Raw genomic sequence first — 18483 nt, forward strand, 5'->3', positions numbered from 1 at the left:
TCCAACAAGGCAGTGGCAGTCACTGTTCACTGCACTGTAGATATGGTCAATTCTGTAGTTTTGCAATCCGGCCAGCTGTGGTTTTTAGATCATAACTGGAGCTACAAAACTCCAAATGGAGTGATTCAAAAAAGGAAATTCAACTAGAAAAAATAAGGAACAACGTTCATGTTTACCATTTCCTCAAATTCCCACTGTAACAGTCACTAATGGAATAGTAAAGTTAGGGTACAAAAACTGAAAATTCTGCTCCCTTAGTTCTAAGCTTAAAAATGGTATTGGTGATTAATTCCAACAAGTTTTGAATGCAAAATGTGGTACATTGGGGGTGTTAAAACCAATGTACCTATTTTCTATCCAAAAATCAACATTTTTATTGATCAATGAGGTGAATAGTGACACCAAAACTTGAAATTCAAAAATTGAAGAATTCAAAAGTATCAAATGCCCTAGTATACCTAACAAGATTGGTTTGGATAGTTTGGCATGCCAATAGGGTTCGATTAGCGATCGCACATGGCATTATGCCATTCTGTGATTTTATGGCTTTTAGCCATTCTGACCTTGTGTTGATATTTGGCCTTGTGCCTATTGTCATTACAGCTTATTAGCTGTTCTGTTGCACACCGGGAGATGCATACGTGACCGATGGTGTGACGGCCCGAGGTACTAAATACCCAGCGCCAGTATACCCGTTTATCCAGTCCAGTCGTTCAGTATAGGTTACTTGGGCAACCAAAAATGAAAGTGGATAAATGTAATGAAATAATGAATATAACCAGTACAAAATAAGTACGACTACAAATACTCAAAGAAAACTCATTTACAATGAGACATTAATACATTCACTATATATTTATTTTCTGTTATTTCTTTTTATTATATTATTGGCACCACTAAGCATTATTGCTTAGCGCGTTGGTTTTTCCACGCGTAGGTTCTGGAGATACTGATCGAGAGCCCAGTAGACCACAGACTGGGTGAGTCCATCCTGCAGCTCTGCATAGTGTCCGTGTCACCTCACCATTCACAGTGCATTGGTAGGACACTAGGTTTCATTTTGGTATTTTGTAATTAACTTTTATTTCCTTTTGTATAATTGAAACTTATGTAATGTATTTTGATGTTCATGTAAATAATGAGAATTGTATTTGTGAATGGAAAAGTGAATATCTATCTGTGACTTGTACATGATTATCACATGAGATGAATGATTGAGAAATGAAATTGAAAAATGTTGAGATTTTGATATGGGAGTTTGAGATGATTGAATATGATTATAGGAAGTGTTTTCCACAGGTTCCGAAGAACTGTTTTCTCCATTTTTAGCCAGTACTCTGCCGGATTTTCTAAAAAATTTTCGGAACCTCAAATAAATTAAAATTTCAACAAAAGACTTAAATAGATTATATTTCACAAGTTATGTTCAAAATTATGATGAAAATTAATTAAGATAAAATAGAGTGTTCCGGTACACCGTGTGACATAACTTACTCGGATATACTGTAGACGGGTAAGGGGTGTCACATTTAGTGGTATCAGAGCCTGGTTTAGGAGTTTCTGGGCCTAGATTGAGTCCATACCATGCATTGCATTTGTAAGAGTCGAGGTGACACTAATGCAGATCTGTTTGTCTTTCTTATTTTGAATAGGATATGGACCCTACATCTCAGAGGGCAGTTGAGGAGGAAGTGGAGAGTCATGCTCCACCTGCACCAGCTGAGACTGGGGGTATGGGAGAACCTGCTCCACCAGCTCAAGCAGAGCCTGCTCAGCCTCCACAGGCCATGTTCCAGCAAATGGCCGAATTCTTCAAACAAATGGCTGGAGTAATGCCACCACCACCACCACCTCCACAACCAAAATCACACCTGGAAAAATTGAGAAAGTTTGGAGCAGTGGACTTTTTTGGCAAGAGAGAAGATGATTCCATTGCAGCCGAAAATTGGTTGAACAGAACAGGCAGAGTTTTAAAACAACTCCACTGCACTCCAGAGAAAAACTTAGAAGCTGCCATATCTCTGTTATAAGACGATGCATATGAATGGTGGGACACGGTATCCAGTGAAGTACAGCCAGAAATAGTAACTTGGGACTTCTTTCTCTCCGAATTTAAGAAGAAATATGTGGGTAGTGTATAGCTGGAAGAGAGAAGAAGAGAGTTCATTAATCTGAGGCAAAGGCAGTTGTCAGTGGCCGAGTATGAGAAGGAATTTGTTAGATTGAGCCGCTACAGAAGGGAGATAGTCCCTAATGAAGCTGAAAGGTGTAAGAGATTTGAAGAGGGATTAAATGACGATATAAAGATCATGATCACTGCCTTGGGAATTACAAACTTCACCAAGTTAGTGGAAGCTGCAATAAAAGTTGAAAAAGTAAGAATCAGTGAGCAGACTAGAAGGGAAAGACAGCAGAAGAGGGGCCCGGGTCAGTCTAGTTCATCTCCTGCACCTGGGAAGAGGTTCAAGGGTCCACCTGCACAGAGTTCAGGTCAACCACAAGGTCGTGGTCACCTCAGGCCTGTGCCACGCTTTACCCCTAGGAGAGGTCACCCACACCATCGGGGCAGCTCTGTGGATGGGGTTCAAGGGACCAGCCCAGATCTTCTCGCGTGTCCACATTGTTTGAAATGGCATAAGGGAGTGTTGGAGAGTGACTGGTGCTCGCTAAGGTGTGGGTCAACAGAGCATCGGTTGAAGAAGCTCCACGCAGAACTACTACAATGCTCCAACACAAGCGCATGCACTGCTCCTGCACCACAAAGGGGTAGGAAATCTGGCAAATCTGACACAGTGGGACCATCACAGAGGCCTGCATTTGAGCCAGCAGAGAGGCCAGATAACAGACCACCTGCCAGAGCCTATGCCATTAGAGCCCAGGAGGAGCAAGATGCCCCGGATGTCATCAGGGGTACGTTCTCCCTCTACAATACATCTGTGCATGCATTGGTGGATCCAGGATCCACTCATTCATACATCTGCATCAACTTACTCGTAGAAAGGGGGATACTAGTAGGGGAGAGTGACCAAGACATTCTGGTCACTAATCCATTGGGCCACAGTGTGGTAGTGAACAAAGTGTACAAGGGTTGCCCGTTAAGGATTCAGGGGTATGAATTCTTGGCAGACCTGATTGAGTTGCCTTTCCACGAGTTTGACGTGATTTTGGGAATGGACTGGTTGTCACGTCATCAGGCAATAGTTGATTGCAAATTAAAGAGAATTTCTATGAAAACTTCAGAGGGTAATGAGATCACTGTTGTGGGTGAAAGGACAGATTTCCTATCCAATGTTATCTCAGCCACAGTTGCAAGAAGAATGATGAGAAAAGGCTGTGAAGCCTACCTAGCACATGTGGTGGATACTAGGCAGGCTAAGCCAAACCTGAGTGATATACCCACAGTAAGAGACTTCCCAGAGGTATTTCCTGAAGAGTTGCCTGGTTTGCCACCAGAAAGGGAAGTTGAATTTGCTATTGAGACACTGCCGGGTACAACACCCATTTCCATTGCTCCTTATAGAATGGCACCCACTGAATTGAGGGAGTTGAAAACTCAGTTGCAAGAGTTGCTTGATAAGGGGTTCATACGCCCCAGTGTGTCACCATGGGGGGCTCCAGTGCTGTTTGTAAAGAAAAAGGATGGGACTTTGAGGCTATGTATCGATTACCGGCAGTTGAATAAAGTGACAGTGAAGAATAAATATCCGTTGCCTAGAATTGATGATCTGTTTGATTAGTTGAAGGGAGCAGGAATATTTTCTAAGATTGATCTCAGATCAAGGTATCATCAGTTGAGGGTGAAGGATGCAGATGTGCCAAAGACTGCATTCAGGACCCGGTATGGGCATTATGAGTTTCTGGTGATGCCCTTTGGCCTAACAAATGCACCAGCAGCATTCATGGATCTTATGAACCGTATCTTCCATCCATACTTAGATCGGTTCGTAGTGGTCTTTATTGATGATATTTTGTTATATTCCAAGACCAGGGAAGAACATGATGAACATTTGAGGATTGTTCTGCAAACCCTGAGAGAAAAGAAGCTGTATGCTAAGTTGTCCAAGTGTGACTTTTGGTTGAATGAGATTGCATTTCTTGGACACATAGTGTCAGCTGATGGGATTAGGGTGGATCCCAAGAAAATAGAAGCAGTGATGGAATGGAAGCCTCCCAGGAATACAACTGAGGTCAGAAGCTTCTTGGGGCTAGCTGGGTATTACAGGAGATTTGTGAAGGGATTTTCCTTAATAGCTGCTCCAATGACCAAGTTGTTACATAAGAATGTCAGATTTGACTGGAATGACAAGTGTCAGACCAGTTTTGAGAAGTTGAAGGCTATGTTGACAGAGGCACAGTGTTAACACAGCCAATGTCAGGAAAGGACTTCGTGGTCTACAATGATGCCTCTCATAATGGGTTAGGGTGTGTATTAATGCAAGAGGGGAAGGTGGTCGCTTATGCATCCAGGCAACTAAGGCCACATGAACAGAATTACCCTACCCATGATCTAGAGCTTGCAGCAATTATCTTCGCACTGAAGATATGGAGGCATTACTTGTATGGTGAAAAGTGCTACATTTACGCAGACCACAAGAGTCTAAAATATTTGCCAACTCAGAAGGAGCTCAACCTTAGACAGAGGCGATGGATTGAGTTCCTGAAAGACTATGATTGTGTAATTGACTACCATCCTGGGAAGGCAAATGTAGTTGCTGATACTTTGAGCAGAAAATCCATGACAGCTTTGAGATCATTGAATGCCCGTCTATCTTTGGTTCGAGATGGAGCTATTTTGGTGAAAGGTAAGTGAGGCCAAACTCATTCATGAGATTTTAGATGGGCAGAAGGTAGATGAGAAGCTAATGGCTCTTATGAGCAAAATCTTAGAGGGAAAAGCAACTGACTATGGAGTGAAAGCAGATGGGTGTCTGTATTACAAAGGAAGACTGTGTGTACCAGATGATGGGGAATTGAAGGCCAGTATTCTAAAAGAGGCACACACCAATGTATATGCTATGCACCCAGGAAGTACAAAGATGTATCATGATCTCAAGCTTCAGTATTAGTGGCCTGGTATGAAGAAGGACATAACTGACTATGTGACTAAATGCTTGACATGTCAGCAAGTCAAGGCAGAACATTAAGTTCCATCAGGATTGCTACAGCCTATACGCATACCTGAATGGAAATGGGATCGGGTCACCATGGATTTTGTGAGTGGTCTACCTCTCACCCAGAAGAAACATGATGCAGTATGGGTGATAGTTGATAGATTGACAATGTCAGCACACTTTCTCGCGATTAGACCGACTACTCACCTGGAGAAGTTAGCGCACTGTATATCAGTGAGATAGTTAGACTACATGGAATTCCACTTTCCATCATATCTGATCGAGACCCAAGGTTTACATCGAGATTTTGGAAGAAGTTGCATGAGTCCTTGGGTACACAACTCCACTTCAGCACAGCTTTCCATCCTCAGACGGATGGGCAATCAGAAAGAGTAATCCAGGTAAAGAATTGAAACCAATGGAATTGATACAAATATTGAACTAAAATGATAATAATAACATGAAATATATGTCAGGTCCTTGAGGATGTGCTGAGGAGTTGTGTCATTGAGTTTGAGGGAAGTTGGGATAGATACCTCCCACTGGCAGAATTTGCATACAATAATAGCTACCAAGCTAGTATCCAAATGGCCCCATATGAAGCACTGTATGGGAGGAAATGTAGAACTCAGCAGTCCGGACTGAATTGGGCGAAGACAAACCGGTAGGCCTGCACTTGGTGAAACAGATCAAGAGAAAGTGAAACTAATCAAAGCTAATCTGAAGGTTGCCTCGCATGCATGTAAATCTTATGCTGACCTGAAGAGAAAAGAAATAGAATATGCAGTTGGCGACAAAGTGTTCCTCAAGGTGTCACCGTGGAAGAAGGTATTGAGGTTTGGAAGAAAAGGTAAGTTAAGCCCTAGGTTCATTGGCCCATATGAAGTCATTGAACGTGTGGGTCCAGTGGCCTATAGGCTAGCTTTACCACCAGAGCTGGACAAGATCCACAATGTGTTCCACGTGTCTATGCTAAGAAGATACCGCTCAGATCCTTCACATGTCATCTCTATGGAAGAAATTGAAGTACAACCGGATTTGACATATGAAGAAGAACCTCTACGGATCCTGGCTCGGGAAGTGAAAGAGTTGAGAAATAAGCAGATTCCACTGGTGAAAGTGCTTTGGAGGCACCACAACACCGAGGAGGCAACTTAAGAAAGTGAAGAAATGATGAGGCAACAGTTCCCTCAACTGTTTGCATCAGGTAAATTTCGAGGACGAAATTTAAATTAGAGGGGAAGAGTTGTAACACCCTCCCGGTAGCAACTCTGTACATTCTACTGTTCCGGTGACCGGTGTCGGTCCGGACAGTTAGAACATTCAGAAAAATATTTTAACTAAAGTGAGGAACCATAATTAACTCAAATATTAATAAGAAAAATTTAGTAAAAATTTTGGAAATAAAATACAACTAAGTCAAATGAGCCGGTGCCCAAGCGATGGGTAACCCAGAGGGAAGTTGCGGTTCTCGCAACTAGGAGCCCTAGACCCGGGGAAAAATTCATAAAATAATTTTTGGGACTCCAGAGAAGGGTCATTGAGGTTCCTATGGCATTAGAATGCCAAGAAAATATTTAGAAAAATTTTTCAATCGGTACAGACAATTTTGACCCGTTAAGCCAAACGGAGGGCATTTTGGTCATTTCGCCATCAGAGGTGATTTTTGGCCGACTTGTCCAGTTGAGTAAATAATTATTATGACATAAAATATGAATTAATATTGATGAAAAACTAATTTAAAGTTAGTAGAAAAGAAAAGAAAAGAAAAATCAATATAATGCAAATAATGACATCATTATGAGGTCATTTAAAAGTTCCCACCAATCACAATTAAAAAACCATTTAATTAACTAATAAAAGAGACAAAAAAAGACCAAAGAAATTAAAAAGCAAACAGCCATCTTCTTCCCCAAATTCCAGCCGCACCATAGCCAAGGAAATCCTCCATTTTTCTTCTTCATTCAAGCTTGAAAATCTCTCAAACCTCACCCCAAAACCCTAAGTCACCTTCACTAAAACTTATCCACACACTCTAAGGAAGCTCTAGGCAGCCTAGAAAAGGAAAGAAAGTGAAGTCAAGCTTGGGAAAATTCTGCCCTATAAGAGGTTAGTGCCTATTATGCTTACATCTCTTTTTTTTCCATGTTAGAAACCTAAAATAAGTAAGAATTTGTAAATTAAGTGGATAAAATCTATGTGTATGTATATCCTAGAATTCGGTAGCCCTAAGGAAGGAACAAGATTGAGTGTTTTTGATGGACTTGGAATGAACTAGAGATCATGTTTAAAGTATATAAATATAAGGATAATGAATTAGTTAGTTAACAAAGGTAACTTGTGTGAACCTTGAATTTGAGCTAGGGTTTGGGAGTGAAATTTAGACTTGGCTTATGAAATGATGAGTGAACATTCTAATGGTCAATTAGTGACCATCTGAGGTAAGTTGACCATAATTTGAAGTGAACTAGAGTGTTACAAACTGAAATGGTATGCTGCCTAGTGAGGGCAGCAGGTGAGGCTATGATTCCAGCCCACTTGGACAACCATAACTTTGGCTGTGTAGGTTCAATTGGTGTTTGGCCAATTGGACATGAAACTAAACATAAAATGGCACAATTTTGCTGAAGAAACCATGCCCAAAAGACCAAAGCAAGTGGACCAAAAATTGGCCCCAATCCGGATACCCTGAAATCAGATTCTGCAGAATGACTAAATAAACAGTAACTGTTCATTTGGCCATAACTCACTGGAGAATGGCCCAATTGACCTGAAATTTTTACAGCAACAAGATAAGATATAGAAAAACAACTTTCATGAAGAACCCTACCCCAAATTATGACCAGAACCTATCCAACAAGGCAGTGGCAGTCACTATTCACTGCACTATAGATATGGTCAATTCTGCAGTTTTGCAATCCGGCCAGCTGTGATTTTTGGACTATAACTGGAGCTACAAAACTCCAAATGGAGTGATTCAAAAACTGAAATTCAACTAGACAAAATAAGGAACAACTTTCATGTTTACCATTTCCTCAAATTCCCACTGTAACAGTCACTAATGGAACAGTAAAGTTAGGGTACAAAAACTGAAAATTCTACTCCCTTAGTTCTTAGCTTAAAAATGGTATTGGTGATTAATTCCAACAAGTTTTGAATGCAAAATGTGGTACATTGGAGGTGTTAAAACCAATGTACCTATTTTCTATCCAAAAGTTAACATTTTTGTTGACCAATGAGGTGAATAGTGACACCAAAACTTGAAATTCAAAAATTGAAGAATTCAAAAGTATCAAATGCCCTAGTATACCTAACAAGATTGGTTTGGATAGTTTGGCATGCCAATAGGGTTAAGTTAGCAGTACTGCACATGGCATTATGCCATTCTGTGATTTTATGGCTTTTAGCCATTCTGACCTTGTGTTGATATTTGGCCTTGTGCCTATTGTCATTACAGCTTATTAGCTGTTCTGTTGCACACCGGGAGATGCATACGTGACCGATGGTGTGACGGCCCGAGGTACTAGATACCCAGCGCTAGTATACCCGTTTATCCAGTCCAGTCGTTCAGTATAGGTTACTTGGGCAACCAAAAATGAAAGTGGATAAATGTAATGAAATAATGAATATAACCAGTACAAAATAAGTACGACTACAAATACTCAAAGAAAACTCATTTACAATGAGACATTAATACATTCACTACATATTTATTTTCTGTTATTTCTTTTTATTATATTATTGGCACCACTAAGCATTATTGCTTAGCGCGTTGCTTTTGCCACGCGCGTAGGTTCCGAGAATCTTGATCGAGAGCCAGTGGAAGACCGGTGGGTGAGTCCATCCTGCAGCTCTGCATAGTGTCCGTGTCACCTCACCATCCACAGTGCATTGGTAGGACACTAGGTTTCATTTTGGTATTTTGTAATTAACTTTTATTTCCTTTTGTATAATTGAAACTTATGTAATGTATTTTGATGTTCATGTAAATAATGAGAATTGTATTTGTGAATGGAAAAGTGAATATCTATCTGTGACTTGTACATGATTATCACATGAGATGAATGATTGAGAAATGAAATTGAAAAATGTTGAGATTTTGATATGGGAGTTTGAGATGATTGAATATGATTATAGGAAGTGTTTTCCACAGGTTCCGAAGAACTGTTTTCTCCATTTTTAGCCGGTACTCTGCCGGATTTTCTAAAAAATTTTTGGAACCTCAAATAAATTAAAATTTCAACAAAAGACTTAAATAGATTATATTTCACAAGTTATGTTCAAAATTATGATGAAAATTAATTAAGATAAAATAGAGTGTTCCGGTACACCGTGTGACATAACTTACTCAGATATACTGTAGACAGGTAAGGGGTGTCACATAAATAAACAGTCACGAAGATAGATAGACACACACACACACACACACACACACACACATATATATATATATATATATATATATATATATGGACATACAGACGCAGACATAGATTCAGACATAATAGACATGTACATACATAAATAGAGAGACAAAAACACAAATATAAATATAGATATACTAATGTAGACAGACATACACTGATACAAACTCAGATATAGACATATACAGAAGTAAATAGATAGACTGACACTGACACAAATAGACACAGATATATATAGACATAGACAAATAGACACTGACAAAAATATAGATAGAGACATGGACATAGACATATACAGATATAGACAGACAAACAGACAGAAATACACAAACATATGCAAACGTAGACAGACAAATAGATAGAAATACACAGACATACACAAATTTAGACAAAGATAAACACAAACACAAATATAGACACAGACATAAATAAACAAACATATATAGACATAAACAGACAAACACAAACATGTACATATGTAGACAGATAAATACAGACACAAATATAGACATAAAAATAGAGAGACATAAACATATACATACATAGATAAATAAACATAGACACAAACATAGACACATACATATATAGACATAGATAGACAGATACAGATATAAATTCAAACACAAATGAACATAAACACAAACATAGATAGACAGACGCATACACAAACATACGACATTATAACTATTTTAAATGTTTGTACTTTTGATTAACAAAGAAAGAAGATGTATACAATAATAGATACATAAGAGAATTTTTGGAAAAATATATTTTGAATTGAATTTTTCACTCATACCAAACACAAAATTCATTTCATTTGAAATGAATTCCATATTTAATATAAAATATACTAAATAAAAGAATTTATTTGTAAATGAATTATATCATGAAATTCATTTAAAAATGAAATAAATTTCATCATAAAATTGAATCAAACAGGTCTAAAAATTGCAACCCAATTTAAGCACAGAGAGGAGAGAACTTGAGCAATCGAATAAATAAGAGCAATAATTTCCATGTCTCTAATTCCTTTAAATTCCCATTCAGCTATTCATAGGTACATAATATTTCTCTAATTTCCAACGACTAAACGACATCAATCTACGTAGTTTTTTTACTCTTAAAAATGCCATTTGACTTGCATTTTTAGAAAAGGTTGCAAATTACTTAGACTAATTTGATAACTCTTGAATTATGCCAGTTTGACTAGCATTTTAGGAGCAAAAGCACAACTTTTGCAAATTTCAATTTGATTAGCATTTTCAAGAGCAAAAATACATTCTCATTGTACATACACATTTATGGAGCATGTTGTTGGTGGAGCATTAGAGCTCTCCAAACTTACTGGCTTACACTCTTACGAAAGATTCATAGGACCACAGATAAGGAAGATACTTCAGACACAGCCTGAAGCTTACAATGATACCAAGATGATTTCCCTTGTTAGCTCATTTATGGCTATTAGTAGTATGCCCTAAAGAATATTATGAAATTGTATCTTGTAAATATTTATTTCCTTTTTAATGGCATGTATTCTTTTCTTATGAATTTAAATGGTTTAAATTTAATTAAAAATATCCTTTAGTAACTTGTCAGATGTTTTATTCTTAAAGTGTTGAGAATATGAGTGACGATACATTTGGTAAAAGTACTATAAAATTATGGTTTACAGTTTTAGATAATTAATAGGATAAGATTTATCCATATAGGTTGTCATATTTATTTATTTCCATGATTAGTATACGACACTAATGATATAGAATGGTGAGTCTCATGCCATATAATAAACAAATTAGGCACTTATAAGATAAGTAAGTTAAACCAGTGACACAAGATGATGTGTACAAACAGTTTACTCTTGTCAATACATAGTCATCCAGATCATAATAGTGCATATAATTCCTTGACCTGAAATAATATAGTTATCTTATATATAGGTAGTTTGAGTTTGATATTGCTTTCATGCTTTTACTATGTATGAGTATACGGGCATGTGTTGGCTCCAACAAGTTATATATGGAGATAGGTGTTAGTCAATATGAGATCCGCTATCCTAAGCAAATAGGAATAAAATCTTATGTCTATTTAAATTGTTCTTCATAAGTCAAGTTCCTGGCCAGAACAGATAGATTTAGCCAGAAAAAAGTTTCTGACTGGAAAGTTTTATTAATCAAGAATTAGAATTAAAATGAGAACATATGATTCTTAGCAACAAGAGTTTGATATGAACCATGACTCTAGCTAGAACCGGGATTTTGTAACGGAGAGATTTTAGTACATGATATGTATAATCAGGGTTCATGAATTATGATCAAGGTTCTTGAATTAAGGAATAATTCATAAATAATTGGGTAGTCATGGTACATTATGCTAGATGTCAACTATGATTTATGAGAACTAAAAATGAAAAGGGAATTTCATTTTAAGTACAAAATAGTTCCAATAATATTAAAGAGTTAATATTATTCTCATTGTCAATTAGTAATGAACCTAGTAAGTCACACACAAAAGAGCAATATGATAAAAACAAAATTAATTTGATTAATTAATTAAATAATTTAATTAATTAATTAAATTAATATATTTAATTTACAATTAGATTATAAAGTCCTTAGCATGACTGAAAATTAAATTTATTTATAGAAGTATTCAAGTTAATATTTAAAGTGTTTAAATATAAACTTGATTAATTAAGCATAAGGTAGAAAATTAATTTTGATTAATTTGGAAAATTAATTTTGGTTAATTTGACTAATGTTGACTTAATCAAAGGAGATAGAAAATTTAAATTAATTAGTATTTTTATCATATACTAATTAATTGAAATTTTAATTTCTTAATTATTTTAAGTTGACAAGTGAACTAATTAAGATTAAAAAATGCATTGATGAGTGAATTAAGTGTGGACACTTGTAAGTTTAATTATAATTAAGAGAATTATAATTAATAAAAAGATAAAGAAAGAAAAAGGTTATCATCTTCTTCTTTCTTCTTGGTTGGCCGAAAAACACACTCTCTCTCCGTAGCCAAACTTTCCCTTCCTTCTTTTGCATGATTTAAGAGAAATTAGAAGCTGTTACTCTTGAATTAAATGTTGAGAAAGTGTTTCTCATCACTTCTATACACTTAAAACCTAGAAAAATCAAAACTTCCATTCTTCCAATCTTGGCCGAACCTAAAGGAAGAGCAAGAGAGGGTTTTAGTTGATTCAAGAGAGCTTTGATCACTTTTCTTGTGTGGACAAGATAGAGGACCAATAATTAGTTGTCTCTACTCCCCAAATTTAGTGTTGAATTTGATTCTGTGCCTAAGGGGTAAATTTCCCTAAACTTTACTTTGTTAAATTTGGGGCTTTTGTTTCCTAATGGCAATTAGACATATTAGCAAATGAAACATAATTTGTTATAACTAAATTATGTGTTTTACAATGGTATAAGTGGTTTTTATGATGCATGAAACCCTAGGTGTGAAAAATTTTAAAATTGCTAACTTTGCACCATCAGATGCATTTTTCTTTCAATGGCATCCCTTTTTATTGGAGCATATGCTTATATTGATCACACTGATGGTTTTGGGATGACTTTGATGGATATTAAGTTGAAAGTCTGGTCTGAAATAGTTTTAGAGGTTTGTCTGTTATATGTTTGGATTTATGCTTTATGGTTGCTGATGGTAATCTTTTCAGATTTAGTTGTTATGGTTTTTATCAAGCTAGATTTTGTCAAAGTGTAGGCCACTGCACCAAATTTGAAGGAAAAAATTGGAAAATTGGCCGTTGCCTATGATGTTGCCAGTCATATTGCTCCCTATTTTTCAGAGAGGTTAGGAGCATACATCTACTTTTTCTGCATTGAATTTCCTACATTGTGTAAATTACTTGTTCTTAATAAGTGTTATGATAGTGAAATCAAGGAACTGCATATTAATAAAAGCAAAGAAGTTAGCATGAAAATGCGACTTTGACATAGAAATACTGTTGGATCTGTTATTGTTCCTGATTTCTGTCAATTGTAATAATCATTATTGGATCATAAAACATATGAAGGTATGACTCATTTACTTCATATACAAACTGTATGTAATGTGTAAGATGTGTGATGCTTGTGCAGTTGTATGCTGTAATGATTTAATGAAGGATAAGCTCGTGGCTATTTCTTCAACTAGTTGATAAGCTATTGAGCTGTGTGCTAAAAAATATTATTTGTCCTGATGTTCTGTCCATGTGTTATCATTAAGTCTGGTTGTTTGGTGCATTTAGTTTAGCACCTTGAAAATTCTCATTTTTTCATCAATTTTATTTCATTTAGGTATAAATTTAATAAAAAATTGTTTGGCTATTCAGTGGCACGAAGGCAATCCCAATAGTTTAGCAGGTCAGTGCTTTCTCTATGTGTATATTTCACCTTGTTTAATAATTGTCCATGGTTTCCATTTTTTCCTTCTAAATTTAGAATACAGCATATTAGTAATCTTACAGATGATGAACTTACTGGAACTTGTTCAGAGCATATGCTAGAGATGCTACGTTTTTGTTTCCCCTAGTTTGCAAGAGTTACCATGTTTTTGAATTGAGTATTAGTAGGCTGGTTGTCCCCGCTATGATCTAATTATAATTTTGCAAGAATTTTTTATAATACTAGTACATTGTGCTTTCAATGAAATTTGACAGTCTTATTCAAAATAAAATTGAAGTATTTACAATTATTAGTGTGCCTTTTACATTGAGGTTAGCTGCTCTCATAAGTAATGACCACAGTTTTTTAAATTATTTAATTACTAATATTGTCATCTGCTCTGCTGTTTTTGCAGAAAATTAAAAAATTTAAAATTAAAAAAAAAAAAAAAACTAAAAGTAATCGGATTTGGGAGAATCAAGTGCATCTTCAATAACAGTTGCCATTACTACCATTGTAAAAGGGTCTTTACATGGCATCTTTACCATAATGGTGGCTTAAGAAACTCTATTTTTAAAATCAAAAACCAGTAAAGTTTCATAATGCAATAACCTTTGCTTTTCAGTTTAAACAATAATTAGCTATATATTTATAAAAGATCATAAAAATTTGCTTCATTAGTCAATATATTTTAAATTTAAAATATTGATTTGTTATTTGACTCCAGTCATATTGTGTGCTATGTGCCATGGTTTCAGTACTATACTAGTAGCTTTTTATTTTATTTTTCTTCTTGATCATTGTTTAACCAAAAACTTGAAACTACAGGTTTAACTCTTAGCATCCCAAGGTAGGGGTGGCCACGGTTCGGTTTTGAACCGGAATCGAACCGGAACCGGTTCGGTTAAAATCGGACCAAAATCAATCAAAACTGGAACCGGCTTCGAACTGGACCGAAACCGTCCTTCTGCGGTTTGGTTCAGGTTTATATTTTTAAAAACCGTGAACCGACGGTTCCAAACCGGATTGAATCGATGATTTCAAACCGGATTGAATCGATGATTTCAAACCGGATTAAACCGGCGATTTAAATATAAAAAAATTCAATAAATATGTTACCTCACTCCTAATTCATTTATATATATCATTAATTCTCTACACAATTATTCTCTACATTTTCTTCAATTCTTAATATTTTTTCAATTTTTCTCAAATTCTCTAAATAATTATTTTCTACACTTATTTTAATTTCCAATACTCTCTCAATTTTCCTACTTTATTATTTTATATACTTACTGAAATTTTCAATACTATCTCAATTATTTTGTTATTACTTTAAATCCTCAATAAAATTTCCAATACCCTTTATTTTAATTTTTTTTTCTCTTTTATACTTTTAATTATCAATTATTATATAATTTTTAAAAAAGGCAAGTAATAGAATTAGAAATTTTTATTTCTCTAAATCCTAAAAAGATATTTAGGCAAAATTAAGTTCATTAACTTTTTGCTAATTTCTTTAAAAAAAATTAATTTCATCTCTAGTTTTTTAATCAGGTTCAAGTCTTTATTTATTAAATTTTTCTTAAAGATAAATTATTTTCTTTCTTTTTTTTTTCTTATTTTATTTTGATTGAAAGATTTCTAAGAAAAATTAAAATATTTTTACAAATATAACTTAAATTTTGAATAAATAAAATTTCTCTAATTTTTTTTTTGTCTAAGCTACCCTTAAACCATCTCTCAACCACTTCCAAACTGTTCTCCAAACTGTCTTGAACAGTTCTTTTTCGAACTGCCCTTCAAACCGTTTTAAACCGGGACTCAAACCGGAATTGGCGGTTCAGGAACCGTCTTCCAAATCGTCCCCTAGCGGTTTGGTTCAAGTTCATGATTTCATTGAACCTAAACCAGTGGTTCAGGAACCGTGGCCACCCCTATCCCAAGGGATCTAGCAATTAGCATTGGTACAAGTAATACTGTGAATTGGAATGTAAAACTACTACCTGTGTTTTAGACCAATGGCTAGTTTAATGAGTAGAATTTAGCTTGTTTGCTAGTGTGTTAACACCAACACCCCCCCCCCCCCCCCTACCCTTTTCGTTTTCTTAGCCTCTGTGTGTGTGTGGTACTTCCTCGCCCCAGTGCCCTCTTTTTTTGGCTTTTGCCATAACTCCATGGATTTATAGCAAATATTTCCTTGGAAAATAGAATTAGGTGTTTTGCACAAAACTACATGAAAACTATGTAATCAATCATGAGTGCAAGCAAACTGATTGCAATTGCGAAATCTTGGCTTGTTAAACACTCACTGGCTTTGGTTCTTTATCTAATTTTATGAGCTATATGTGAATTATTCACATTTGGTCCAACACTAATAAACTTCTGGAGGCAGTCATGCTCATTCTTTGATGTTATGTATTGGGTTGAACAAAAGCCCTAAGTTGATTTCTCCTTGTTAAATAAAAGTTAGTCATACAATTAGATTCTTTCAAACTTTATAAACTAGCAACCTTCTCATACTCGTCATATAGATTTTTGGGATTGCTACTAATCCTCAACCTAGATTAAAAGAGCATGTATTACCTAATCCTATGGATACTGAAGGTTACATGGTAATGTTATGCTACAAAAATGGGTCTTAACTCGTGAAGGTACAATTCAATTCCTATGCACTCTAACAATGCCATTTATTAGGTCCTTAATCTGACAACAATTTTGAACTAGATATTCGTCATGCTATGCTGATAAATCCTGGGAAGTCTTCAACAAATTTCTAGAGCAAACTCCTCCTCTTAATGGTTTGTCTACATACTTTATTGGTTATACTCTTTCTTGATAGGATCTATTTCTGTTTGCTGTCAACTTATTCTAGATTCTGTGATAGATGGGAAGATCGGCTTCTACTACAAGGACCATGAAATTCTTCCTCCTCTTCCAGGATAGTTCTTGGATATTTTACCTTACTATATTTAGTAGTTTCTTTCTCCATGGTGAGTATTGAGGTCAAACATTTGCATTTGTATTACATTGACTTTATGATTTTCAATTCTTTCCGTGTGTGTTCTCTGCCTTTATTTCTCCACTGCAACATATACATATGGCACTGAAACTCATCATTTAATGGTAAAATCCTTGCGTTTATTTTGTACTTTTTTCATATAAAAGGAGCCTCTTATGAAAAATGGAGGCTTCAAACATATATTCATGAACAAAAAATAGGAAAATAAATTCCACAATAGAAATTCTGCAGTAAGCAGAATATGGTAAATAGAAATCTAACAGTAATTTGTAAAAATATAAGAGAGAGAGAGATTGGATTTTTAACATTCATAAGACATAACAAAAGCTTAACATTAAGAAACAAAAAAGAGAGTAGAGATGGAATGAAAAACACAATTTCATTAATAAAAAAGAAGCATACAAAAACAAGTGCTGGATTTTTTTTTTTCTTTCTTTTCTTCCTCATTTTCTTCTCTCTCTCAAACTCAATTTCAACTCTGTTACAAAACACACTCAGCTTTAACATTTTCACAGCAGATGCTTCCTTTTTATAGGCAAAGAATGCCTTTAACTAGTCAATAAAGCCCATACTTATACCATGCTTAGGCATGGCTATGTTGCTTTTCTTATAGACAAACTAAAATCTCAACAACTTCCAACAGCCTCAAATTAAATAACAGTTGTTTTTGCAGCCAGTTGGTGTCCACCACTATAACTCCAAAATTTTATGGGAGACAGTCGAGAGGGAATGAATGAACAGGAGGCACAAGAATTTGATCCTACTCCTTAGGTTGCTACTTAAAAGGGTAATAGCAAACATTACATATGCAGAAGTAGTACTACAAGACTTTTCATAAGGAATTTTCATTTTTAGGTCCAAGCATTGATTGAGAGCCAACTTCTCTTAATGCATGCTCATGTAGAAAGAGTTGGCATGCCCTCCCCTCCAATACGCATAATAGCCACTGATAGAGCATCAACAAATCCTAGCATTTTGAATTCAGTAGCATCAAAGACCTGGTATGAGAATTGGTATGCAATTTTATTGTATTGGAACTAGTTTCCCACAATGCCAAATATGTGATTTGAGAAGAATTTAGGAACTTACAAAAGGCTTTAGCATCTATATCATTTTTTTTTTCTAGAACTCTATTCTTATCTGATAAAAAAGCTCTATTACTTGCTTGGCAGATTCTATGTCCCTAGGAGCTGCATTGAAAGCAGCTTACTGTTGGCTGTGCAATTAAAAGGGTAGTTTTTACCAATTGCATAGTTGCACAAGGACAAGTTGGAGAAGTCAACTCTCAGCTGCAAGCTTTCAGTTAGTGCTGGGAACCAAGAATTAGCTTCTAAATATGCTTTATTGATGAAGAAGAGAATGGAAATAGAAAGTCGCTAAGTCTAAAAGTAGGGATAGTGCTGAAGTAGGGGAAGGAGTGCCACAAAGAGTTATAGCACATTGTCCTTGAAAATTAACAATAAGAAGGATTTGATTCTTACAAGTTTTAAAATTTTTATATTTGAAATTGAAAAGAAATTAAGTACTGAGAA

General features: G+C 35.6%; 1 long non-coding RNA gene across 15 annotated transcripts; it reads left to right on the forward strand.

Moving 5' to 3' along the window:
• Positions 1 to 12510: 12510 nt before the first annotated feature.
• Positions 12511 to 18483, forward strand: LOC110652218 (uncharacterized). 15 transcript variants are annotated; one of them, XR_009143257.1, is made up of 6 exons: positions 12511 to 13356; positions 13843 to 13908; positions 16657 to 16922; positions 17625 to 17738; positions 17807 to 17964; positions 18124 to 18483. It is a non-coding gene; the product is annotated as an uncharacterized LOC110652218 (long non-coding RNA). The 15 variants fall into 15 exon arrangements; XR_009143262.1 differs by having other exon boundaries at positions 16657 to 16730; positions 16817 to 16922; positions 17625 to 17964; XR_009143250.1 differs by having other exon boundaries at positions 16657 to 17738.

Source organism: Hevea brasiliensis, chromosome 2 (genome assembly GCF_030052815.1).
Source record: "Hevea brasiliensis isolate MT/VB/25A 57/8 chromosome 2, ASM3005281v1, whole genome shotgun sequence".
In the NCBI taxonomy this organism is placed as follows: domain Eukaryota; kingdom Viridiplantae; phylum Streptophyta; class Magnoliopsida; order Malpighiales; family Euphorbiaceae; genus Hevea; species Hevea brasiliensis.